The following is a 16,301-nucleotide window of genomic DNA, read 5'->3' as shown; positions in this document are numbered from 1 at the left end:
TTTCAGTGGAAATTGTTCAAAGTATTAATTGTGCATAGAGTTGTATGTTGTTTTTTAAAAACTTTGCAATCATTGGTTTTTGTCTGACATATTTTCAAGTGAAAAGTCTGAGCGTCAGTGTCACTCTGTTACGGTGACATTGCCCTGTAGAACATGTTCCTCAACTATTCATGAAAGGCATTCAGCCTGGGGTGAGTCTGTGTGACAAGTACCGCCTTCACACCCCCTTAAGGGTTATGACATCACACAGAGTACCTGACCTGTTACATAAACCATTGATCATCTCTCTATCTCACTCACTCACTAATCCTGAGGAAACATGTGTCACGATTCTTGAGCGAGAACTGTGAGTAAAAACAATAGGCACACCTGTATGTCTCCACTCAGTCAGCCACCTAGCACCCTGAGTCTTAAGAGAGGGAGTGTCTGAGAACAACTCTGAGACTGAGCTTCAGACTATATCTTCAAACTAGGATCTAAGTTACAGCTTTTACTTCTAACCAAAATAGACCAGAGAACTGTGCCCAAGGGGTCACTTTACTCTCATCACACAGAATATCCCACAATGTATAACAAATTCTGCCTGGGATTCAAAATGGGTGGTATGGGGATTTCTCATGGTGATTTCCAGTTAGGAGCACGGATGTATGATGTAATATACAAGAAAAATGGAAGGGATTTAGATGTGAAAGTGAATACATCCACAACATATGAGTAAATATACACAATTCAAAACTGGTCCTTCGACCTGCAATTACGAAATATTGTGACCATAACATTACTTGATATCATTATCTGATACTTTCAGTGCAAATGCCAACAGCTGTGGGAATTGTCCAACTCCAGGAAACCTCAAAACAACATGACAATATGTTGCTAACTCTTCAATAGAACAACAGAATCAACACTATCTGAACCCCCTGTGAAAAGATGATTATATGTCCCACTGGGCAAATAAATGGTTGTATCAACGTTGTTTCCACATCATTAAAAACATTTAATAATACAAAACATGATGACGTTTAATCGTCGTCATGTCAACGTACGAGGATTTTGTATTTTTTTTCGCCCAACTTTAATTTTTTTTTGTTGTTGATTTCATGTTGAATTCACGTTAGTTGACAACTCAACCAAATGCAAATAGAGAATAGACGTTTAACTGACGTCTGTGCCCAGTGGGTTGTTCCTCAGTGAAAAAGGCAAACGTGAGAGCTACACAAAATGAATGACCATGCTGTGCAGTACAGAGTCTGAGGGAATGTAGGAGTAGGTGAGAACATCTCTTAGAACATTGTTGGAGTGGTCTAGTCTCTGCTAGGTTCCTAGGGCTGGACGATACTTTCAAAATATCATATCCTATATGTTTCAATTTGAGATTTTATTTTAGAATACAGTTTTAACTATGTTTTATGATTAGTGCATGACCCCCTAATTGCAACACATACATTCTAAGTGTTTTTTTATGGTCTTTCATAATTCTGATGGTTTTATACTCAACCTAAACTAGGACAAATCTGAAAGTGAAGTAGTCCAATTTATAGAATGTTTTTTAAATTTATAGCTCTGTATCAAAATATTGTTATGGACGGTATTGTAAATATCCATACCGGTACGTGGAGCCATACCGGGATAGGGGTATTCATGATATATTGCCCTAGTCTCTACATCTGCATCTAAAAACAGACTGAACCACACTGTATATCAACCACAATACCACATTCATCTAAGAAAACAGAGAAAACTGTGAGATAGGAGGGGAAGAGCTGAAGCATTGACATAATAAGAGAGTAAACTCACCCAAAGCCTCTTCTACAGAGTAGTAGGAAATCCTTACAGGACTGACAAGGCAGCTCAAGCAGGAGTAATAGGGAAGTAACACACAATCTTCCCAGGTAGGCAGACAGGCACTGCACCTAAGAGCTAAGTGACTCAGCACAGTGGAGAGACTCACCAATGGGAAGACTCCTCCCTCAGTCCCTCCATCCCCCTTCTCCCTCTCAGAACAACCAGAGGAACAACACACAGAGACAGTACATAGCACACCAACACACAAGTGCAAACACACACACGCACAAAGGCAGACGTCACACACTTCACCGTAGCGCTATCCCTGTGGTGATCCGAGGGAACCAAGGTTGAATTGGCTCTGATAGGGTGTGTAATTCAATGACATGTAATAGAATGTGCTGAATTAGAATGAGATGAGAGAGAGTTGAACATTCAGCAGCCCAAAGCCCTTTATAATAAGAACTAATCAACTTCAGAAACACCTATACTGACATACCACACTCATCCTTAATAACTAGACTGCATGGAGGGACGTGTAATATACATTTATAGAACCAGGGTCGAATTTAATTCGATCAGGATTTAAGTGGTCATATCTTGATTCTTATCAAATATAGCAGGGATGGGCAACTTTGATGGGGGTGGGGGCCGCAAAAAAAAAGTACTCGTTTTGAGGGAGTGCAGTGGCTAGCAGGTCTGTGTACCCACATCCATACCCACACATTTTTTTATTTAAATAGGCAAGTCAGTTAAGAACTAATTCATATTTTCAATGATGGCCTAGGAACAGTGGGTTAACTGCCTGTTCAGGGGCAGAATGACAGATTTATACCTTGTCGGCTCGGGGATTCAATCTTGCAACCTTTTGGTTACAAAGTCCAACGCTCTAACCACTAGGTTACGCTGCCACCCCATATGCAAAATTGCACCTCAAGTATTCTACTATTCTAACTCTCAACAGTAAGTTGAGACCAGTGGAGGCTGCTGAGGGGAGGACGGCTTATAATAATGGCTGGAACGGAGCAAATGGGATGGCATCAAACACATGGAAACCATTACCACGAGCCTGTTCTCCCTAATTAAGGTGCTATCAACCTCCGGTGGTTGAGACCCCGACTGACTGTAGATATATTTTTGTTTTTTTTGGGGGGGGGAGGGTGAAATTGATCCGTGGGCCTACAAAAGGTGGGGCGTGGCCCACCCCTGAAATATAGCAAGGATTACAGCAGTGAGCCACAAATAAAGAAAGTATACCTTTTTCAGTCATACACTAAAACAACCTCCCATAAAACTATGCACACACATCTTCCACGTAAACCTCATTAAAGTGTTTACAAAATTCCTCACCCTCCTTTTGCTGATCTCATTTGTTTTAATCTTGTTATGAAAGTAAAAATCCCCTTTTCAGTCTCTCTTTGTGAGGCGGTCTACACACACAGCACAAGGACAGAGACGGTGAGAGACGAGACTGCTACTCTCCTGAACACTCCTTATGTCACAGCTTGGTCCCACTCTCTAACTGTAGAGAGTGGGACCCAAGGGTATGGGAGGCATTTCCTTCTATAACTTAACCAGTCTGTCAGTAGGGATTCAACTCTGCAGGTGACTCTTCTCATGCTTTCTTAATGCAAGACTTGACCGTTTTTCTCAAAAAGCATTTTTGGGAACAATGTTGATTTTCAAAACAGAGTTCACAAGAAACAGAACTCTGTGTCCTTTTGCAAAACAGCAAATGTGTTTTCAAAATGTAGTTGCCTTCTCAAAATATAAATAGATTCATCAAAAATATATTATACAGTCAAAATTGCAAACACATTCATCAAAAGAACACTACTGCTTGCAAAAAGACGAACACAACCATACTTATCTCGAGTCCAAGCAGACAAAACAGAAAGTTAGTCTGTCTTTTAAAAATCTCAAGTAGATCAATACATTTCTTTGCATTCACTAACTCATGATGATCAAAATTGGGAGTACAACTACCCAAAGGTGCAGAATGATGGGAAAAATATGAACATTATATGCATATTTCACCTAACATTTCATACACATCAAATATTGTTTCTGATAAAAAATCTGGTTAAAAATAAGCACATTGTGTGCAGGATTCATTCGTCGCTATCAACACAATCCAATTCCATGTATTCAATATAAAGGCTGGTTTGCTCATTGTTTTGAACACTCTCCATTGGTGAACAGAAACCCTAATGGAGGAACACAACTGATATGAATGTATAGGCTTCAATCTACACCAAAGCAAAGCTCTTTAATGGAAGATCACAATGTGGAAGATGATGAGTAACACAAGAGTTATTTAGAAGGAATCCAACGTCATTCATCTCCAGATGTCTGCAATACTGTAAAAAATATGAACCCCAGACAGTAGAGCTAGCGCTATACCCCAGACAGTAGAGCTAGCGCTATACCCCAGACAGTAGGCCTACCGTTATACCCCAGACAGTAGACCTACCGCTATACCTCAGACAGTAGGCCTACCGCTATACCCCAGACAGTAGGTCTACCGTTACACCCCAGACAGTAGGCCTACCGCTATACCCCAGACAGTAGGCCTACCGTTATACCCCAGACAGTAGAGCTAGCGCTATACCCCAGACAGTAGAGCTACCGCTATACCCCAGACAGTAGAGCTACCGCTATACCCCAGACAGTAGACCTACCGCTATACCCCAGACAGTAGGCCTACCGCTATACCCCAGACAGTAGACCTACCGCTATACCCCAGACAGTAGACCTACCGCTATACCCCAGACAGTAGGCCTACCTTTATACCCCAGACAGTAGAGCTAGCGCTATACCCCAGACAGTAGAGCTAGCGCTATACCCCAGACAGTAGAGCTAGCGCTATACCCCAGACAGTAGACCTACCGCTATACCCCAGACAGTAGAGCTACCGCTATACCCCAGACAGTAGGCCTACCGCTATACCCCAGACAGTAGAGCTAGCGCTATACCCCAGACAGTAGAGCTACCGCTATACCCCAGACAGTAGAGCTACCGCTATACCCCAGACAGTAGGCCTACCGCTATACCCCAGACAGTAGGCCTACCTTTATACCCCAGACAGTAGAGCTACCGCTATACCCCAGACAGTAGAGCTAGCGCTATACCCCAGACAGTAGGCCTACCTTTATACCCCAGACAGTAGAGCTACCGCTATACCCCAGACAGTAGGCCTACCGCTATACCCCAGACAGTAGAGCTAGCGCTATACCCCAGACAGTAGAGCTAGCGCTATACCCCAGACAGTAGAGCTACCGCTATACCCCAGACAGTAGGCCTACCGTTATACCCCAGACAGTAGGCCTACCTTTATACCCCAGACAGTAGAGCTACCGCTATACCCCAGACAGTAGGACCTACTGCTATACCCCAGACAGTAGGTCTACCGCTATACCCCAGACAGTAGAGCTAGCGCTATACCCCAGACAGTAGACCTACCGCTATACCCCAGACAGTAGAGCTAGCGGGGGGCTCCCGAGTGGCGCAGCGGTCAGAGGCATCACTACAAACCCTGGTTCAATTCCAGGCTGTATCACAACTGGTCGTGATTGGGAGTCCCATAGGGCGGCGCACAATCGGCCCAGCATTTTCTGAGTTAAGGTTTGGCCAGGGTAGACCGTCATTGTAAATAATAATTGTTCTTAACGAACTTTCCTGGTTAAATTAACATTAATAAAATTACAGAAAGTGAATAGCTTTATCAATTTATAGTGACAGAATTAAATTATTTAACAATGCAAAGTAAATGTTTGGTCTCCTCGGCTATAGAAGGTTGTAGCTCAGCTTCTGAATGTCAAATAAACGAATTCAGCTTCTAAATGACCGCTAGGTACCCATTTTGATCCATCCCTAAAGCAACTTCAACAGTTGTCTGTCTGACTTGTTGTCCTTCTTACTGAGATCGCAGTGCATGTATAAATGTTAGGGCTGTCAAACAATTTAAAAACATTTATGAGTTAATTGCACGATGTGCTGTCATTAATCGCAATTAATTGCAAATTCTGAATTTGCTCAAATTTAGAAGAAATTTAAGATATTTTTTTACAAAAAGCATAACAAAAATAATCACTTCTTGATTTTGTCCAAAGTAATGGTTCGCAAAATCAGGTAAATTGATAAAGCACACTTTCTGTAACCTAAATGTCAACTTTTCTGGACATCGCATCGTTGTTGTTACCTGTATAGATAGTTTTTTTATGTTTTCAGTGTATTTTGAACACTTTCAGACAATAAAATACAAATAAAAAAGACAGCACTAAAATGACAAAAGGTTGACAGTCATAATAAATGTAGCTACTTGGCTCAGCTTCTCGAGAGAAATGGAGACTTAGCAGATCTGCTGTAGTGAAAAGGAGAGTTAAACCCAGTATTCCAGTAATGCAGTTACAGACTGAATTCCCTGAGACACTGAGGCCAGAGGATCCACAACAACACAGAGAGACAGACAGGAGGATTTACAGTAAGGCCTGGGATTAAACGGCTGTGTTGAACCACCCAGACCTTTAGATTAACCCTCCCCTCATCCACAGCCCAATTTTAGATTATAGGCTACCCCCTCTGAGGCTGGGCACTTGGGAAAACTGGGAGAGAGGGAGGGAGAGAGAAAGGGAGAGAGGGGGGGAATAAGCACAGAGCAAAAGGAGAAATACAGTTGAAAGAGGAAAAGGACAGATGAACGGAGAGAGAAAGGGAGGAAGCAGACTAGTGGATGAGAAGAGAGAGGAGGGTAGACGGATAAAGAGAGAGAAAGTGTGGCACAGAAAGGAGAAACTCATTCATCATTACGGCTCTAAGCGATACACACACAGATATGAAAATAGAACAGCAGAGAGAGAGACACACGGGCCTCCTTCAGACCCTGCCTGTGAACCTGTGTACTGCTGAGGTAAGCGTTTCTCCAGCCCAGAATGCACTGCCCTCTGCATCTCATCTGGATGGGACCATATTCATCTTTTCATTGCATTACTTTCACTTTCTCTCTGCCCTAAATTGACATGAACATAAATATAAAAAATATACCTGAGCTGTGAACATGCTGTAGGACACTTTCTGATAACTGAGACCACAAAAGACTGCGAGCGACCAACATAGTGTAGCAAAGTTAGAATGTGTTTAGTGACACCTCTAACCCCACACTTCCATGCTCATATTGACCTAACACCACAACTTGGTTAAAATAAGAAACACTGACAGTGTTCTCACCTAGGGCTGGACGGAGGAAGGAGAGTGCTTTAAGTACACCATGGTCACATCTACACAGTACAGTAAGTACACCATGGTCACATCTACACAGTACAGTAAAAACACCACGGTCACATCTACACAGTACAGTAAGTACACCGCGGTCACATCTACACAGTACAGTAAGTACACCACGGTCACATCTACACAGTACAGTAAGTACACCACAGTCACATCTACACAGTACAGTAAGTACACCACGATCACATCTACACAGTACAGTAAGTACACCATGGTCACATCTACACAGTAAGTACACCACGGTCACATCTACACAGTACAGTAAGTACACCATGGTCACATCTACACAGTAAGTACACCACGGTCACATCTACACAGTAAGTACACCACGGTCACATCTACACAGTACAGTAAGTACACCATGGTCACATCTACACTATAGGGCCTGTCACTTCACAAAGGTTAAATACTTCTCTTTTAGTACAGTAGACAACAGTAGTTAATGAACAGATAAGGATAGAAGAAGGGAGGAGATCAAATAAAATACAATTGTATTTGTCACGTGCTGAATACAAGAAACACTTACAAGCCCTTAAAACACTTACTTACAAGCCCTTAAAACACTTACTTACAAGCCCTTAAAACACTTACTTACAAGCCCTTAAAACACTTACTTACAAGCCCTTAAAACACTTACTTACAAGCCCTTAAAACACTTACTTACAAGCCCTTAAAACACTTACTTACAAGCCCTTAAAACACTCACTTACAAGCCCTTAAAACACTTACTTACAAGCCCTTAAAACACTTACTTACAAGCCCTTAAAACACTTACTTACAAGCCCTTAAAACACTTACTTACAAGCCCTTAAAACACTTACTTACAAGCCCTTAACCAACGATGCAGTTCAAGAAATAGAGTTAAGGAAATATTGACTAAATAAACTCAAGTAAAAAAGGCTACCAAGTCAATGTGCAGGGGTACAGGTTAGTCAAGGTCATTTGTAAAGTGACTACGCATAGATAATAAACAGCGAGTAGCAGCAGTGTAAAAACAAAGGGGGGTTAGTTGATCAGCAGTCTTATGGCTTGGGGGTAGAAGCTGTTAAGGAAACTTTTGGTCCTATACTTGGTGCTCCAGTATGTGAGGGATTAAAAGAGGAGATAGTGATTCAAAGAGGAGACAGTGATAACTATTTGCACATCGTTACAACACTGTATATAGCCATAATATGACATTTGTGAGTGTAATGTTTACTGTTAATTTTTTTAGTTTATTTAACTTTTGTTAATGATCTATTTCACTTGGGGGAGAGAAGCAGTGAGGGAGAGAGAAGAGAGAGAGAGAGAGAGAGAGAGAGAGAGAGAGAGAGAGAGAGAGAGAGAGAGTGAGAGAGAGAGAGAGAGAGTGAGAGAGAGAGAGAGAGAGAGAGAGAGAGAGAGGGGGGAGAGAGAAGAGTGAGAGAGAGAGAGAGAGAGAGAGAGAGAGAGAGAGAGAGAGAGCAGAGAGAGAGAGAGAGAGAGAGAGAGAGAGAGAGAGAGAGAGAGAGAAGAGAGAGAGAGAGAGAGAGAGAGAGAGGGGGAGAGAGAGAGAGAAGCAGTGAGAGAGAGAGAGAGAGAGAGAGAGAGAGAGAGAGAGCAGTGAGAGAGAGAGAGAGAGAGAGAGAGAGAGAGAGAGAGAGAGAGAGAGAGAGAGAGAGAGAGAGAGAAGCAGTGTGTGAGAGAGAGAGAACGCTTGTGTGAAGTCTGGAATCTCGTAGTTTTGAGGGATTCTGGGCAGCAGCTACAACGAGACAGTGCTCTGACCAAGCATTAGGCCGGAGATATGAATACAGTATTTGTGCCAATTCTGATCCACTGGTTCACATGAGGCAAGAGAGTTAATGTGATATTTTCCTCTGAGATTGAATTGTAATGAGTTATACTGTGATGTGTAGGACATTCTCACTAGGCTAATACACTCACCAGAGCCATTTCATCTGCACATCAAATATTAAAGAGAAAAACATACACACTACCTTGTAAAATAATGATAGGCACACACGGACGCACACACACACACACACACACACACACACACACACGCACACACACACACACACACACACACACACGGAAGAGTAAGAGCACACATGCAAAATGTTCTGATCTTTCTTCATTTTAACCACAAGCAGCACCCACTTCCCACAGTTTGCTGTTACAACAGCGACAGTCAGGATGGGTGTTTAGGGAAGAGTGGACATGCTTAGTGTGGGGCCATGGGGGCTGTGTGTGAGTGGGGGTGGGGAGGTATGATATCCAGGCGCAGGGATTAAAGCAGAGGGCTTTCTCCACCCACCATCTGGACTCCTCATTACATGCTTGCCTGCTGTTCTCTCTCACACACACAAACACACACACACACACACACACACACACACACACACACACACACACACACACACAGTTTCCCTAAGAGGGTGCTGTGTTACCAAAGCAGCCATGAAAACACACCTACCACAGGTTGAGGAGTACAAAGACAGGCAACTCAACATGTCCAATGATGATTCACTGTGGGGGCAATGTCCGGCAACGGCTCTAACCCCAAACTTCCTCTTCCTGTCACTGCACTTCCTGTTTTTCAGTTCCTTGCTCCTGACACCCCCCACACCCCTCTCCTTAAACATTAGGTCCTAACACAGGACAACAAAGCTGTGACTGGGGAACTCAGCCCAGTGCAGCTAAGGGACTGGACAGGCATGAGGAGTGATGGGGAGCCAGAGGTCACTGAGAGGTTACAGTACTGAATCAATAAGGTACTGTTCACTTCTGAGGAAAGAGGAAGAAGTATTCAGTTAGACATCTGAGGTGATACAGAGTCAGAGATGACAGGGATTTTCCTTGTAGATCAAGAGTGATAGGCTGAGATGTTATGAAAGAAAAACTAGTGACTATACAAAGCTCTGATGAAGACATAGGGAAGTGATACGGTCACAGTCATAGTGTCTTCCACAGTGTGGAGGTATGAATCAATAATGTCTTGTTTTTATATGGAAAAATGCCCATATAATCCTGGCCTTCAGGGCAGATGACCTGCACATCACCTGGGAGCTAATGAGCTGTGGTGTTTACGATTAAGATTAATTGTTTGCAATTCATTGTCAAATAGCTCACAAGGTCCAACCGAAATCTGACTTCCGCTTTTAACCCAACCCCTCCGAAAGACACACATACATACAGTACCAGTCAAAAGTTTGGACACACCTACTCATTCAAGGGTTTCTCTTAATTTTGACTATTTTCTACATTGTAGAATAATAGTGAAGACATCAAAACTATGAAATAACACAAATGGAATCATGTAGTCACCAAAAAAGTGATAAAGAAATCAAAACATATTTTATATTTCAGATTCTTCAAAGTAGCCACCCTTGATTACAGCTTTGTACACTCTTGGCATTCTCTCAACCAGCTTCAGGAGGTAGTCACCTGGAATGCATTTCAATTAACAGGTGTGCCTTGTTAAAAGTTAATTTGTGTAATTTCTTTCCTTGTTAATGCTTTTGAGTCAATCAGTCGTGTTGTGAAAAGGTAGGGTTGGTATACAGAAGATAGCGCTATTTAGTAAAAGACCAAGTCCATAATATGGCAAGAACAGCTCAAATAAGCAAAGAGAAACTACAGTCCACCAATTTAAGACATGAAGGTCAGTCAATATGGAACATTTCACAAACTTTGAACGTTTCTTCAAGTACAGTCGCAAAAACCATCAAGCGCTATGATGAAACTGGCACTCATGTCGACACAGGAAAGGAAGACCCAGAGTTACCTCTGCTACAGAGGATAAGTTCATTAGAGCTGCCAGCCTCAGAAATTGAAGCCCAAATAAATGATTCAGTGTTCAAGTAACAGACACATCTCAACATCAACTATTCAGAGGAGACTGCTGCAAAGAAACCATTACAAAAGGGCAATAAGAAGAAGAGACTTGCTTGGGCCAACAAACATGAGCAATGGACATTAGACCGGTGGAAATCTGTCCTTTGGTCTGATGAGTCACAATTCAAAATTTTTGGTTCCAACCGCAGTGTCTTTATGAGACGCAGAGTAAGTGAACCAATGATCTCCGCATGTGTGATTGCCACCGTGAAGCAAGGAGGAGGAGGTGTGATGGTATGATGGCCCCCGTACAATAGAAGATGTTTAAACCTAGACAGCTTTCAGGGAAACACTTGTGACTTTCTCTCATTGGGTTAAGCCACGGAAGAAGAGTAGCCAGCAGTTAAAGCTTTGCTGGTGACACTGTCAGTGATTTCTCCTCTGGTGATGTAGAGGTTAATCCAGGTCCTGCAGTGCCTAGCTCCACTCCCACTCCCCAGGTGCTCTCATTTGTTGACTTCTGTAAACGTAAAAGCCTTGGTTTCATGCATGTTAGCATTAGAAGCCTACTCCCTAAGTTTGTTTTACTCACTGCTTTAGTACACTCTGCCAACCCGGATGTCTTATTCATGTCTGAATCCTGGCTTAGGAAAACCACCAAAAACCTTGAAATCTCCATCGCTAACTATAAAATTTTCCGCCAAGATAGAACTGCCAAAGGGGGCAGTGTTGTAATCTACTGCAAAGATAGCCTGCAGAGTTCTGTATTACTATCCAAGTCTGTACCCAAACAATTCAGCTTCTACTTCTAAAAATTCACCTTTCCAGAAACAAGTCTCTCACTGTTGCCGCTTGCTATAGACCTCCCTCTGCCCCCAGCTGTGCCCTCGATACCATATGTGAATTGATTCCCACCCATCTATCTTCTGAGCTCGTGCTACAAGGTGACCTAAACTGGGACATGCTTAACACCCCGGCCATCCTACAATCCAAGCTTGATGCCCTCAATCTCACACAAATTATCAATGAACATACCAGGTACAACTCCAAATCCGTAAAACACGAGCACCCTGATAGATGTCATCCTAACTAACTCGCCCTCCAAATACACCTCTGCTGTTTTCAATCAAGATCTCAGCGATCACTGCCTCATTGCCTTCATCCGTAATGGGTCTGCGACCAAACGACCACCCCTCATCACTGTCAAACGCTCCCTAAAACACTTCTGCGAGCAGGCCTTTCTAATTGACCTGGCCGGGGTATCCTGGAATGACATTGACCTCATTCCGTCATTAGATGATGCCTGGTTATTCTTTAAAAGTGCCTTCCTCACCATCTTAAATAAGCATGCCCCCTTCAAAAAATGTAGAACTAGGAATAGATATAGTCCTTGGTTCACTCCAGACCTGTCTGCCTTTGACCAGCACAAAAACATCCTGTGGCGTTCTGCATTAGCATCGAATAGCCTCCGTGATATGCAACTTTTCAGGGAAGTTAGGAACAAATATACACAGGCAGTTAGGAAAGCTAAGGCCAGCTTTTTCAAACAGAAATTTGCATCCTGTAGTACTAACTCAAAAAAGTTCTGGGACACTGTAAAGTCCATGGAGAAAAAGAGCACCTCCTCCCAGCTGCCCACTGCTCTGAGGCTAAGAAACACTGTCACCACCAATACATCCACGATAATTGAGAATTTCAATAAGCATTTTGCTACGGCTGGCCATGATTTCAACCGGGCTACCCCTACCCCGGTCAACTGCCCGGCACCCTCCACAGCAAACAGCCAAAGCCCCCACCATTTCTCCTTTACCCAAATCCAGATAGCTGATGTTCTGAAAGAGCAACAAAATCTGGACCCCTACAAATCACCCAGGCTAGACAATCTGGACCCTCTCGTTCTAAAATTATCTGCCGAAATTGTTGCAACCCCTATTACTAGCCTGTTCAACCTCTCTTTCGTATCGTCTGAGATTCCCAAAGATTGGAAAGCTGCTGCGGTAATCCAACTCTTCAAAGGGGTTGACACTCTAGACTCAAACTGCTACAGACCTATATCTATCCTACCCTGTCTTTCTAAGGTCTTCGAAAGCCGAGGTAAAAAAAAAACAGATTACCGACCATTTCGAATCCCACCGTACCTTCTCCGCTATGCAATCTAGTTTTAGAGCTGGTCATGGGTGCACCTCAGCCACACTCAAGGTCCTAAATGACATCATAACCGCCATCGATAAGAGATATGACTGTGCAGCCGTATTCATCGACCTGGCCAAGGCTGTCGACTCTGTCAATCACCACATTCTTATTGGCAGACTCGACAGCCTTTGTTTCTCAAATTATTGCCTCGCCTGGTTTACCAACTACTTCTCTGATCGATTTCAGTGTGTCAAATCGGAGGGCCTGTTGTCCGGACCTCTGGCAGTCTCTATGGGGGTGCCAAGAGGTTCAATTCTCGGGCCGACTCTCCTCTCTGTAGACATCAATGTTGTTGCTCTTGCTGCTGGTGATTCTCTGGTACAACTCTACGCAGACGACACCATTCTGTATACTTCTGGCCCCTCTTTGGAACCTCCAGGCGAGCTTCAATGCCATACAACTCTCCTTGGCCTCCAACTGCTCTTAAACACAGGGAAAACTAAATGCATGCTATTCAACCGATCACTGCCCGCACCTGCTCGCCCGTCCAGCATCACTACTCTGGACGGCTCTGACTTAGAATATGTGGACAACTACAAATACCTAGGTGTCTGGTTAGACTGTAAACTCTCCTTCCAGACTCACATTAAGCATCTCCAATCCAAAATTAAATCTAGAATCCTATATCGCAACAAGGCATCCTTCACTCATTGCTGCCAAACATACCCTCAGAAAACTGACTATCCTACCGATCCTCGACTTCGGTGATGTCATCTATAAAATAGCCTCCAACACTCTACTCAACAAACTGGATGCAGTCTATCACAGTGCCATCCATTTTGTCACCAAAGCTCCATACACTACCCACCTTTGCGACCTGTATGCTCTCGTTGGTTGGCCCTCGCTTCATACTCGTCGCCAAACCCACTGGCTACAGGTTATCTACAAGTCTCTGCTTGGTTAAGCCCCGCCTTATCTCAGCTCACTGGTCACCATAGCAGCACCCACTCGTAGCACGCGCTCCAGCAGGTATATCTCACTGGTCACCCCCAAAGCCAATTCCTCCTTTGGTCGTCTTTCCTTCCAGTTCTCTGCTGCCAATGACTGGAACGAACGGCAAAAAACACTGAAGCTGGAGACTCATATCTCCCCCACTAGCTTTAAGCACCAGCTGTCAGAGCAGCTCACAGATCACTGCACCTGTACATAGCCCATCTTTAAACAGCCCATCTGTAAACAGCCCATCTACCTACCTACCTACCTCATCCCCATACAGTATTTATTTATTTATCTTGCTCCTTTGCACCCCAGTATCTCTACTTGCACATTCATCTTCTGCACAGCTACCATTCCAGTGTTTAATTGCTATATTGTAATTACTTTGCCACCATGGCCTATTTATTGCCTTAACTCCCTTATCTTACCTCATTTGCACTCACTGTATATAGACTTTTTGTTTCATTTTGTTCTACTGTATTATTGACTATAATAATGTGTTGTTGTATGTGTTGAATTGCTATGCTTTATCTTGGCCGGGTCACAGTTGCAAATGAGAACTTGTTCTCAACTAGCCTACCTGGTTAAATAAAGGTGAAAAAAAAGTTTTATTTAGAATTCAAGGCACACTTAACCAGCATGGCTACCACAACATTCTGCAGCGATACACCATCCCATCTGGTTTGTGCTTAGTGGGACTATCATTTGTTTTTCCACAGGACAATGACCCAACACACCTCCAGGCTGTGTAAGGGCTATTTTACATGGAAGGAGAGGGATGGAGTGCAGCATTAGATGACCTGGCCTCCACAATCACCTGATCTCAACCCAATTGAGATGGTTTGGGATGAGTTGGGCTGTAGAGTGAAGGAAAAGCAGCCAATAGGTGCTCAGCATATGTGGGAACTCCTTCAAGACTGTTGGTTGAAGCGGGTTGACATAATGCCAAGAGTGTGCAAAGCTGTCATCAAGGCAAAGGGTGGCTACTTTGAAGAATATAAAATATATTTGGATTTGTTTAACACTACATGATTCCATATCTGTTATTTAATAGTTTTGATGTCTACAATGTAGAAAATAGTAAAAATAAAGAAAAACCCTTGAATGAGTAGGTGTGTCCAAACTTTTGACTGGTACTGTACATATACAGGTTTTGGAAAGGTGCAGCAGGCTGCGTCTGGGGAACTGTTGTTGTGGGGGTAAGTGCCTTGCTCAAGGGCACAACGCCAGGCAATGGCATCTAGGATTTGATACCAGAACTGGCGACCCTCCGGTTGCTGGCTCGCCTCTCTAACCGCAAGGCAAACCTGCCGCCATCTACCGCCGTGTGTGTTATTGTGTGTGTGCGCACACTCCATTAATTTCTAGTGCCGTACACTCATCATGTCCCTGCAGTGAGAGGACACTGGCCCTGATTCCATATACCCATTTCAATTTAATAGATGCAGTTAATAATACATGCAGCAATACAGTAATACATGCAGCAATACAGAAATGCATGCTGCAATATAATAACATATGCAGCAATACAGTAATACATGCAGCAATACAATAATACATGCAGCAATACAATAATACATGCAGCAATACAGTAATACATGCAGCAATACAGTAATACATGCAGCAATACAGTATCAGATGCAGCAATACAGTAATACATGCAGCAATACAGTAATACATGCAGCAATACAGTAATACATGCAGCAATACAGTAATACATGCAGCAATACAGTATCAGATGCAGCAATACAGTAATACATGCAGCAATACAGTAATACATGCAGCAATACAGTAATACATGCAGCAATACAGTAATACATGCAGCAATACATTAATACATGCAGCAATACAGTAATACATGCCACCCATACAGTAATACATGCAGCAATACAGTAATACATGCAGCAATACAGTAATACATGCAGCAATACAGTATCAGATGCAGCAATACAGTAATACATGCAGCAATACAGTAATACATGCAGCAATACAGTAATACATGCAGCAGTACAGTAATACATGCAGCAATACAGTAATACATGCAGCAATACAGTAACACATGCAGCAATACAGTAACACATGCAGCAATACAGTAATACATGCAGCAATACAGTATCACATGCAGCAATACAGCAGATGCAGCAATACAGTAATACATGCAGCAATACAGTAATACATGCAGCAATACAGCAACACATGCAGCAGTACAGTAATACATGCAGCAATACAGCAACACATGCAGCAGTACAGTAATACATGCAGCAATACAGTAATACATGCAGCAATACAGTAATACATGCAAC

The 16,301-nt window shown here is 43.0% G+C and overlaps 1 protein-coding gene across 4 annotated transcripts in view; it reads right to left on the bottom strand.

Annotated features, from left to right (window-relative positions):
• Positions 1–16,301, bottom strand: part of LOC112218764 (FYVE, RhoGEF and PH domain-containing protein 4) — a 109,448-nt gene that overhangs the window by 34,723 nt on the left and 58,424 nt on the right. The window contains exon 1 of one of the 4 annotated variants that reach the window (XM_042301675.1): positions 1,798–1,917. The exons of the other annotated variants lie outside the window; for them this stretch is intronic. The gene's annotated coding sequence lies outside the window, so the exon portion shown is untranslated. Of the gene's footprint in view, positions 1–1,797; positions 1,918–16,301 lie in introns of those variants that run through there. 4 annotated transcript variants of the gene reach the window in all.

Source organism: Oncorhynchus tshawytscha, linkage group LG19 (assembly GCF_018296145.1).
Source record: "Oncorhynchus tshawytscha isolate Ot180627B linkage group LG19, Otsh_v2.0, whole genome shotgun sequence".
NCBI classification, from domain to species: Eukaryota; Metazoa; Chordata; class Actinopteri; order Salmoniformes; family Salmonidae; genus Oncorhynchus; species Oncorhynchus tshawytscha.
The sequence above is the reverse complement of the archived record's forward strand: the minus strand, read 5'-3'. Positions and strand labels throughout refer to the sequence as shown.